The sequence below is a fragment of the Notamacropus eugenii genome, chromosome 1, assembly GCF_028372415.1.
Source record: "Notamacropus eugenii isolate mMacEug1 chromosome 1, mMacEug1.pri_v2, whole genome shotgun sequence".
In the NCBI taxonomy this organism is placed as follows: Eukaryota; Metazoa; Chordata; class Mammalia; order Diprotodontia; family Macropodidae; genus Notamacropus; species Notamacropus eugenii.
In genome coordinates, this window is record NC_092872.1 from 578384649 (window position 1) to 578396695 (window position 12047).

A 12047-nucleotide genomic window follows, 5' to 3' on the forward strand; every position below is an offset into this window, starting at 1 on the left:
AACATCTAACATTTATGTAGCACCTACTATGTGCCAGGGGCTGAGCTAAGCACTTTAACATATATTATCTTGTTTGATATCATTTGATCCCTGCAGACTTGTGAGAAGTAGACGCTATTATTAGTCCTATTTTACAGTTGAGGAAACTGAGGCAAACAGAGGTGAAGACACTTGCCCATGGCCATACAGCTACTTAATGTTAGAGTGGATGTGAACTCAGGTCTTCCTCACTCCAGACAGAAAATTCTATCCACTGCACCATCTTGCTAGCCCATTTATTTGTGCAAAAAGGCACTATGTGGCAGGACTAGTGAAGCAACACAGCCAGTAGAAATCCAGTTTCCTGGGAGGAGCAAGCCCCAGAGTCAACAGAACATTTTTTTTGCAATAGGGATTTCATAAAGAGAAAAGAACATACCTACTGAAAGTACCAAGATGACATCATCAGGGCTCTCATGGGTCCTGCAATGTCTTCCTGCATTTTAATCACCCTTTCACATAAATTCTTCGTGTTTATGCTCCTCATAGATTATCTTTCCCTACTAAAGGTGTATTTATTTCTGGATGAATGTTCTGAGGTTAATGGAGAGAGGGAGAAGGAGAACTTTCTATTGTATGTCTGATTAAGCTATAAATGATTTTGCTTTGAACTAATATACACTGACTGACTAAAGTAAGAGTTAATACATATGTGAGGATTTGAGAACTATATGTATATTATATATTATCATAATAATATATATTGTATTATATAACGTAGCATATATTGTAATGTGTATATATGTATATGTGTGTGCATACACACACATATAATTGGATATGGACCTATAAAGTATCTTGAACCTGGGATAACTGTTCTGGGAGCCCAATGTCTGAGAAGAGGATGCTTCTGTATTCATTAGAAAGACGACTGATCTTGTCAAGGGTGGAAGAGCAACTCAAGACAATATCATTGCAAGATTTTTTAAACAAGCTCCAAATGATTGCAGTAGAGGAGATTTAGAGGGATACAGTAGTCTTTCTCACATATTTGAAGGGTAACCATGTGCAAAAGGGATTAAAATTGTTCTGCTTTGCTCAAGAGGAAAGAAATAGAAGCAATGGGTAAAAATTATAAGAATGAAGATTTTCACTCAATATAAGGATAATAAATATCCTTAATAATAATAATATCTTCATAATCTAATAATTAGAACTGTTTCAAAACAATACGGTGGGATGCTTCATGAAGAATCTCTTGTCACTAGTATTGTTCAGGCAAAAACTAGATAGGTACTTGTTAGATGGGATTCCTGCTCTGGCATGAATCAGCCTGGATGACCTTTGAGACTTTTGCAATAACTAGAGATTCTGATTGTTTGGTGGAAAAGGGTAGAAAAGAAATTCAGGCCCTAATCTGTTGCTTATATCTAGGCTCCTAATAACCTGTATGAAATGAAAGGAAGCCTCAAGTCTTGAAAAAATGGCCATCTTGAAAGCAAAAACATTAGGTTGGGCAGCTAGGTGGTACAGCAGATAGAGTGCCAGGTCTGGTGTCCAGAAGACTGATCTTTGTGAGCTCAAATTTGGCCTCAGATACTCACTAGCAGTGTGACACTAGGAGAGCCATTTAACTCTTTTTGTATCAGTTTCTTCATCTATAAAATGAACTGGAAAAGGAAATGGCAAACCTCTCCAGTATCTTTGCCAAAAAAATCCCAACTGGGGTCACCAAGTTGGACATGATTGAAAATGGTTGAAAAATAACAACAGGGCCTGTAGTTATGATCAAACCCAATAATATGAAATTCAAATCACAGCCACACCTTAATAACCAAAGTTAATAATTCACCTATCATTATCCTTATCACCAGCAGCCAGCAAAGGCTCTATCATAGTCACATAGCCAATCGTGATTACATACCTTTTAAAATTTAATGCAGAAATCCCTTAGTTATCTGTTTTCTAAATTACCCATAGCACATTAGTAGTTGCAGGGTAATTTCCTGCTTTCCCTCCTGAAAGTGGGGGCTAGAGACTCCTGTCCTCTCCTCTGAGAGACATGGAGTACTGGGCTACAATTATATTAACAGATCTTTTAAATATTGTTAATCTAGAGGATGAGTTTTTCAACTTCAATCTAACTTCTGATCACTATTTTATTACTGGGAAGAAAGAGGACCCTAAACTTTATATTCAAGACTTGACCTGTTTCCCACCAAATACCAGTTTCACAGTGAATCCACATAGCACTTAGCCAAGAAAACCCATTTATATAAATTGGTAGCAAAACAGAAATCATAGAAGGTATACACAGAATATATACCAAACAATATAGAATGAAGGAACTCACCCATTGGAAGTGAGGAAACCCTGGTCAATCAAGAGAGAGAAAGTCTTAGATCTCACCTGGGAGATATTCCCTGAAATCTCTAATGTAGCAAGTTGGGGATAGAGACATAACAGCATCTGCTATCTCCTCTCTTAGAGTTTTCCTTCAGAAAACTGGTGAGGTTGGCCTCATCCATCTTCCCTTTCAAAGCTGGAAGCCTGAAACATCTGAAGCAACTCAAAGCTTGAGGAACTCAAAGATGAATGGAGTCAACTTGCTCTCACCAATTCCATCCTACCCCTCACATACCATCCATCTTCACCAATGAGGAGAGTGCCCCATACTTTGGGGCTTTGGGACTGGAGTTACATACGAAGTTAAAAAGTTCCCGCACATACACAATGAATGCACCTAGGATAAGAAGGGAAGTGGTCAAAGGAGGGGGAAACTTTGGGTCAAATTTCTCTGAGAAATGTTTGGTATTCAAGATTTACAAACAATTAATAAGCATATATTAGACTAATAGCTATTCCCCAATAGATAAGTGGTCAAAAGATATGAGCAAATAGTTCTCAAAAGGAAAAATTGCAAAGTATTCACAAACATATAAAAGAATACTTTAAAGCAGTAATAATAAGAAACACGCAAATGAGATTTTACCTTATGCCCTGCAAATTTAGAAAAATGACCAAAATTTGAAATTGCAAATATTGGAGGGGTTGTAGAATACATTGTTGATGAAGCTGTGAGATGGTACAACCATTTTGGAAAGCAATTTGGAATTATGCGAATAAAGTGACTAAAATATCCATACCCTTTGAACCAGAGACTCCATCTTTGGGGCTATACCCTCAAGAAAGCCATGATTAAAACAAAAGTCCCCATACACTCCAAAATATTTATAGCAACACTTTTTGTGGTAGCTGAGCATTGATAACAAACTAGATGCCCGTTAATTGGGCAATGGTTAAATAAATAGATAAACAATAGATAACAAATAAATACACAAATGTAATAGGATATTACTATGCTGTAAAAACTAATGTGTGTGATAAATACAGACAACCATGGAAAGATCTATATGAACCATTGTAGAGTGAAGCAAGCAGAGCCAAGAAAAGAATACATACGACAATGTAAATAGAACAATTCTACATCAAAAAACTAAAGAGTAAATGTAACAAAATTATAAAGATCCAATAGGACTCAGATGGAGATTTACAAAAGGACCCATCTAACTTTCCCTTTTGTGGAGGTGAGAGGTCTGTACATATTACGTATTGCACATTTTTTTGGGACTGCTTAACTGTATTGATTAAATGGACTGATTTTTTTTCCTCTCTAAAAAAATACCATTTGTTATATGCAACATTTCTATAGGAGGTAGAGAAGAATACATGTGATAATTATAATTAAAGAATCAGAGAATATCAATAAAAATTTAAAATCAATACGTATGAAAAAGAACAGAAGAAAAGAATATATTAATATGAACAAACATCCCAAAATATGAAACTGAGTATGGTTTAAAAGAGAAGAAATGACTGATGATAGACATAGCAGTCATTTCAGAATCAACTAATTTCAGGAAGTCAGGTCATTGATTAAGGAAAAAGCAATGACAAATACTAATAAAGGATGAAGATGAGGAGAAGAGATTACACACAATTACATAGCAATCCCTATTTAAATAAATTGTCTGACTCTTAAATGGGAAATGGGCAAAAATAAAGGTACCTACTACCATTTCTTAGAGTAGATTAATTCAAAAGAGTACTCCTACTTAAAAGCCTAATGATTCCAGAAACTGGCTCAACTAGCAAAGCTGACCTTTCAAAGCAGAGAAAGAAGGCAGTCAGAAGCAGCACTCCTTTAGGATACAAGAACTTTTTGCAGAGAATTACAGAGAATGAGGGGAGATCAGGAGCAGTACCAGCTTATAAAAGGAAAAAAGCCAACTGAGGGAGAATTGATATTACAGGGAATTTGGTGTGGAATTCATCTAAATGATATAATCTATGGATGAAAATGAAAAGAATTTCAAAATATGTGAAATGGAACAAAGGTGCTGGCATTTTTATAAAGATCTATTTTTACCAGAAATGATAATAGAACCATTGGTCTATTGTATGAGCATTGGTCAAGTGTATGAACTAAATTCTGCACCAATACAGTTAGGCCCTGGTTGCAGATTGTTACCAGGCTACCCAAAGAGGGTGAATCAGCTTAAGTCAGGGAAGTGGATTGGGTTATACCTTCCCTAATGATCAATATGGGATTGGGCCCATGAAGGATGAGTATACCTCCCACCTGAATGAAATAGAACCAGTCATAAAAGAAAGAAAAAAAGAGTTGAGAGAGAGAGGGAGAGAGGAGAGAGAGAAGTGAAGAAAACAGAAAGAGAGGCAAACAGACAAGGAGAGAGACAGGGCCAGGGAAAGAAAAACTTCCAGTTTGCATCAAAGGTCATGGAAAAACAAATGACTTTAGAGAGGTCATCTAAAACAACCCCAAACACCATTTTATATATGAGAAATGAATGAATGAAAAGCATTTATTTAGCATTTACTATGTGCCAAGCACTGTGCTAAGTGACAAAGATACAAAAGTAGTCTCTGTTCTCTATGATCTTTCATTCTAAGAGAAGAGACAACATTATAAGGGAGTGAATACCTGGGAAAGGAATTATAGTTTAGGGAATCACAAAGATAGTGGAATAATAGGGCAATCCATTGAAATGCCCTTTCCAAAGACAATGGTAGTGTTGTTTTGAGAAAAGTGGGGAAAATAAGAAGCCAAAGGAAAACTGGGGAAGGATAGGTGTGGCCATGGGACAAAAATGTCTCAGAGTTATGATCAGAAGTTAAGTGACTTACCTATGACTATATGTGTAGAAGAGTCAGGACTGGAATACAGTCCACTGAATCCAAATCTTTTAACAACATATTTAATCAGTGCTTGCTGATTAATTAATTTAAGTCAGGGAGGCTACTCCCAAATTGATTTTGTAGGATATTATATTTCCCCTCACCTTTAGCAAACATTGACTTTGATTAAAAAGTGTTTTTCTTTAGATCTGAGAACTTGTCCCAAATCAAGATTCCAGGGAAATTTTTTATTTTTTACAGAAAGAAAAATTAAAGAGAGGAGGGAAAGAATGATAATATTATTATAGGCTCCTTCTGTTATTTTATAGATGTGGATACTTCCTTAAGTGATGCAGATCACAATGCAGTCAGACCTCTTCATCCTGGATGGCCCCCATCCTCCTATAACCATTTCATAGTTGGTCCACTCAATGTGTTGAGGTACTTCCTCTAGATTTCCTCCTGAATAATAATAGAGCACACAGGCTTTTCATAAGCTAGTGCTCACCCTCAATGCATGAACCAGTCCAATTCCTTTTCCCATCATAGATCTCTTTACTGATAGGAAATAGGGATTTGGACCTGCAATTTCATTCATTTAGGGAACTCCTGGAAGATGGAACTCCTACAAATAAAGATAAATAACTTCTCTGAAACTTACAGTTTTAAAGGGTTGCCTTGGAATGTTGAGAGGTTAAATGATTTGCCCAGGATTGCACTGATAATATGTGTCAGAGGCAAGACTAGATCTTCCTGGAACCAAATCTAGCTCTCTAGCTACTATGCCTCTGTGACTTTCTAATAACAGATAACCCTGATGCCATTTTTAGTAGTGATTCATTGTTGCAATAGCCTATTTATATTTACTGGTTAGCTCTCTATTACCCATTGCGTTACACACAATTTTGATTTCTTGGAGTCTGTGGTATTCCATAGCAGTGTATTCCATAACAATATGCCAGAGAAGCATGGGAAAAAATACTGATGTTACAAAGACTTTTTTTTTAACTTACGGGAGATGATTGGGGTCATTGAAGGAACTATGCAACTTTGCAAATATAATCCAATCAGTTCTTCTTTCCTTCAGTCAATTGCATATTTTACAGATATGGTCTATTATGAACATTGATTATGAAAATCTCTTTTCTTGCTTCTCAAATTTTCATCATTATTGCCCTTGATGCTTGTGAAAAATAATGTCATGAATATTTTGTTGAACTGAGAAAGTAGGCATAATGGCCAGTAGTTCAAGATGTCTTCTCAAGTCTCAAGACAGTTTAAAGAAACTTGGATTAAGAAAACTGAATTCAAGTCCTGGATCTTTCTCTTTCTAAGTAAATGACTCTGGGTAAATTATTTTACTCCTCTGAGCCTCAGTCTCTTTATCAGCAAAATGAGAATTTAATGTCTCTTAGTTCTAGGATTCTACAAGATTTCATTGTGCTCCAATACAATGATATACTTTGTGTTTGTGTGTATGTGTGATCAACAAGCCCTTAAAATGGCCAAAAAAAAAAGAAGAAAATAACAGATGTTGAAGGAGTTGTGGAAGGTTTGGGGGAAGAGAGGGGCAGGGAAGGTACACTGACAAACCGTTGTGGAAACCATAAATTGGGATAATCATTCTGGAAAGCAATTTGGAACTGTAACTTGAAAGTCACTTACCCTTTGACTCAGATATACTACTAGTAGTAGTCTTATAGTTTCAAAGAGATTAAATAAGAAGGAAAGGTACGCATGTTCACAAAAACCTTTGTAACAGTTTTCATGTAACAAAGAATTAGAAACTCATAAAGGAACATCCATCTACTGAGAAATTATGGTATATAAATATAGTAGAATATTATGCAACCCAAAATGGTGAAATGGTCACCAGAGAAACCTGAGAAGACCTTTATGAACAGATATAGAGTAAAGTAAGGAGAACCAGGAGAACAAATTATACAATTCTAACAATTTTACAAATAAAAACAAATTTGAAAGAAAGGAAAACTAATCAACGCATTGAACATTCATGATTGTAGAAGACTGATGATGACTCAAGCTATCTACCTCTTGACAAAGATCTGATAATCACAAGATGCAGAGTAAAGATGTATATTTTAGACAAGCCAATGTAGGAATCCATTTTGAATGCATATTTTTAGAAAGGATTTATTTTCTTTTTTCCAACGACATAAAGTTGAGAGAGATAGAGGAGAAAAGAAAAGAAGAAGAAAGGCAAGGAAAGGAAAGCAAGAGAAAGAAAGGGAAAGAAAACAGAAAAGACAAGAAAGAAAGGAAAAGAAAAATTCTATGCAAAATGCATAGAACAGGGGTATGATCAAAAAGATGAACAAACAGGGCATCTTTGAACAATATAAGTTCAATTTTTATTTTTTTATTTAAAAGGAAACACTAATGAAAATAGAGATTTGCAATTCTTATACATTTTTGTTACTATACATGTAAAAATGCTAATTTATTTGGTATTAAATTCAGAGCAAAGATAGTGTTAAACAATATATTGCCACCTCCTATATAAAACTTTTCCTGAACTTCCTCCAGCCTGTAGTACCTCCCTTCCCAAATCCTATGTGAATTTACTTTGCATGTATGTTGTATCTATTCATGCTTACAGGTGTTGTTTCTCCCAATGATATCTCCTGAATGGTAGGGATTGCTTCATTCTTGACTGATTGAATTTCACAATACCATACATTCAATAAAATATTCTGAGAGTAATAGTCTCTCACAAAGCTTGCTGTTGTGTACACAATTTCCTCAAGAGAGCGACTTCCCTTGAGACGCCTATATTGGAATCTTCCCTAACTCACTTGCAAGCCATAGCTTTGCTACATAACTTCAGAGACCTACGTGGCAACTGGCATCAAGTCAAAGGATAACAGACTCTTTATCTATCTTTATGGGCTATTGCCCAACCTTAGAAAGCATTTCTTTATGTGGGCCTGCTCATATCTCTTGAAACATCTGAAAACCATGCACTCACTCTAGAGTCTTCTATCAACTTAATGCCACGTGGCACTATCATCTTTGCAGGCTGTGGTGATAAACTGTGTACGTGCAGAAATGCATTTCAAGGGTGTTATTTTTTTTTTTTAAGTTACTTGGAAAAGACTAAGTTAGGACCAGTAATGGAGGGAAACAGTCACTGTGATTTAGGTCACAGGTATTTTCAGTTCTTCAAACAAATGCTTTTGGGTAAAGAGTCTGAATTTGGGAAAATAAGGATAGAGGTGGGGGAATGATTTTCATGGTGTTATTCTATGCCATCCTATGCTTCCAGGTGTCAGCCATTGTCTTTAATATCTAGTTGGCCAGAAATTATGAGGCATATTCCATTTCAATCTTTCCTCAAAAAGAAACAAACAAAAAGCTTACATCTGGAGTATTGTGTTGGTTCTGAGTGCCAAATTAGAAACCCAGAAGGATATCTATATGTAGGAAGGCATCCAGAGGAAAGAAAGCAAGATGGTGAGGAGATTTGAAGTTATGCCATATAAGGATCAGTCGAAAGAACTGAGAGTATTTAGTTTGGAGAAGAAAAGATTTATCAGGGCCATGAATAGCTGCCTTCAAATACCTGAATGGATCCCACCAGAGAGAAAGAAATCCTTATTTTATTTGAGCATTGAAGACAGAGCTAGAAGTAAAGGATGGGAATTGCGAAGAGGCAAATTTAGGTTTTATTTTGTTTTATTTTACTTATTTGAAAAAAACCTGGTTCTCCTTACCTCACAGGGGCTAGAAGTACGGTAGCTACTCACTGGTACAACCCTGCTTATGACTGGTACAGAAGCTTCAACCTGTTCTGTTTTTGCACCTGATAAGATTCCTCCCTCCTTAGGCAGCCTGGTGGCTCTTGGCTTCCTGAGGACTCACCATATTAGTTCCATACTTAGTGAGGACAATAGATTGGCTTTAGCCCTTCCACATCTCAGAGCTCTTGGACTCAAATGATCCACCAGCCTCACCCGTCATCCTAGGATTATAGGTGTCTGCTCCTACTCCGGACTGAATTTAATATTAATATATATTAAAAAAAACCTTACATTGAAAGGTACCTTAAAGTGGAAGGGTCTGCTTCCTCAAAAGGTAATAGGTTTCCTCTCGCTGGAGTTATTCTGTCAATGTCTCCACGATTTTTTGTTAGATTTTTGTGAAATAGGCAGTCCATTAAAGTCTGTTCTAAGTAAGAAAATCTGCTATTCTGTTAAAAATGTTTATTTTCAAATAATTGTTATTGTTGTTTGTCTTTTTCAAAATTTCCAAACAGCTCTGATTAAAAAAAGTTATTGCTTATGTAATTTCTACTTAGAGACTGGTAGGCAAATACTATAGCCCTTTTGACTCAGTTGGCTGACTACCTATAATATTTTTCACATGGAGAAACTGATGCACAAAATGCTAAATACAAAAAGAATTACAAAAGTGAATATTAGAAATGCCCTGTCTTCACTCAGTCTTTATCTTAATTTACTAGTCCATATTATCTCATACTTTCTCTTAACTCATATGGCCTCTAGAAATGTGATTGCACTCAACCCTCAAGAATGTAAAATCCAGACTTAGAGAGTGAGGTGTTTGGGGATGTATACTCCCAGAGGACCAACCAAAGAGAACACCTACACTATTCTGAGTGTTTTCCTGTCCTGTTCTATGCATCAAGCAGGAGTGTGGGTGTGGATTGCCTTTTGTGCAAAACTCTCAACATTTTAGATCAACTAGATACTTGGAATAACACAAAATGAACAACTTCTGTTATTTCTTCTGCTAAGAAAATTGGACAAAAATAAGTAGGAACAGAAAAAGTAACAATGTAAGTCAAGATAAGTAAATTAGACAAGACAAATAAAGACAAAAGATCAATCAGTAGGCCAAAGTATCTCCACAATTATGTGTCATATTAAGGTTGATTTCTATCCCTTCATATTCATTCAACATTCGTCCAACAAAAGTTTGTGAAGTATTTCCTACGTACAAGTCCCTGTAGTAGATTCTGTGGCTACAAAGATGAAACAAAACAGAATCCTTTTGCTCAAGGACCTTATAACAATGGGGCTATGACATGTTTACAGAAAAGGATAATACTTTGTGGAGGAAAAATGTGAGATCAGGAAAAGTGTTTTAAGAAAATGTGAAGAGATAAAGATCACTTACAGCTGGAGAAATTAGAGAAAGCTTCATGGCCCTGAGCTTGGCCTAGAAGGATGAATATTTCAACAGATGGAAAAGTGGAAGGCAATATATTCAAAGAAAGAAGCCATAGCTGGGTGACTACAGAGAGGCAAGAGAGACATATAGCAAATAGTCTAATTTGGCTGGAATGTAGAGTGCCTGAAGGGAAGTTGTATGTAATAAGGTTGGACGAGTAAGTGGGAAGGCAATTTGTGGAGGACCTTACATGGCAGCCCATGAAATCTGTATGGTATTTGCTAGGTGGTAGGGAGTCATTGAAGTTTTTTGAGAAAGTTAATGACATGATCAGACCTGTCCATTAGGAAAATTATCTTCACAGTTCAGTGAAGGATAGACTGGGGAGGGGTAGCGAAGGGAAAGCCTGGAGCAATGGCCCTTATTCCCAAACAGCTTTCAATTTAGTTAGGGTGACAAAATAGGCAGGGTATCCTAAAAGTCTTGTTGCAGTTTTAAGCTTCGGAGGATATGTGGATCTCATACATGTGGGTGTTCCCTGGAAGAGTACAAATTGCAAATCATTTAAACTTTCTCATCCTGTAATACTCTTGTCCTTTCCCACCCTGAAATTCTTCAAAGGTTTCTTCTAGGTCTCTTGAGATTGTGTGGATTCCAATGGAGTATGTTGGCTGTCATTTGGTTACAACCATTTGTTAGCACCCTTCAGCTATTATGTATTCCATTTTTATGCCTCACTTGATATCAATAAGGAGAGGATTGTCAAACAAAGTTATCTCTCTTTTTACTTTTTAAGGGAATATTGTATGATCTTGAAATACAATAGAGATAAGTTTGTTTGACAAGCCTCTGCTTATTGATATCAAGTGAGGTGAAAAACCAAAGGTATTTGCCACCCTCATGGAAGAGGTCCACAGTATAGTACAAATCAGAGGAAGATTCTCTAGGGACAATAAATAGTGTTCATTTTTGAAGATAACACTGTTCTCGTTTCATCAGAGACTGGAACATTGAAAGTTCTTATAAAGCAGACCCACAATCACCCAAAGGAGTTTGACCTAACTGCATTAAAGAAAAAAAGCAAGTAAGTAAAAATGTATTCCTCCAAAACTATATTTTCATTATTTTTCTTAAACAATTTAACAACTTTTCATTGGTAATATAAAACAGAGCACTCCTACCCACCTTGCATATATCAAAATTGTAGAATGGTCTCTTAAAATATAACAAAAAAGACGACTTTGCCATCCAAACTATAATGTGCAGTTTACTGTACAACCTACGATGTAAGTTGATCAGTACATATCTTTGAAATAGATAATGCAGATCAACAGTACAATGATCCCAATACAATACAATGATCCCAAAATTTAGTAGAAAGAGGCTATACAGGATTACATCTGGGACATTTTGCATCACTTTTGATGATATCAGACTGCTCCACAGAACAAAGGGCTATCATTTTAACATTAATATTCTTCTGTTGATGCTATATGGCTACAAAGCAAAGGATAGCACAATCTGAATATTTAAAGAATTTGGGTGGTATGTCATGCAAAACATTTGATGGGTATAAATAATCTGTAGCAAATTACCAATGACAAAACCTCTACATTGATTAATTTAATATCAATTTTAATTAATAGTTAACAGTTAACGTTAATATAATTTTGAAATATAAGGTCATAGTAGGAGAATTAGGATCAGATTATAAG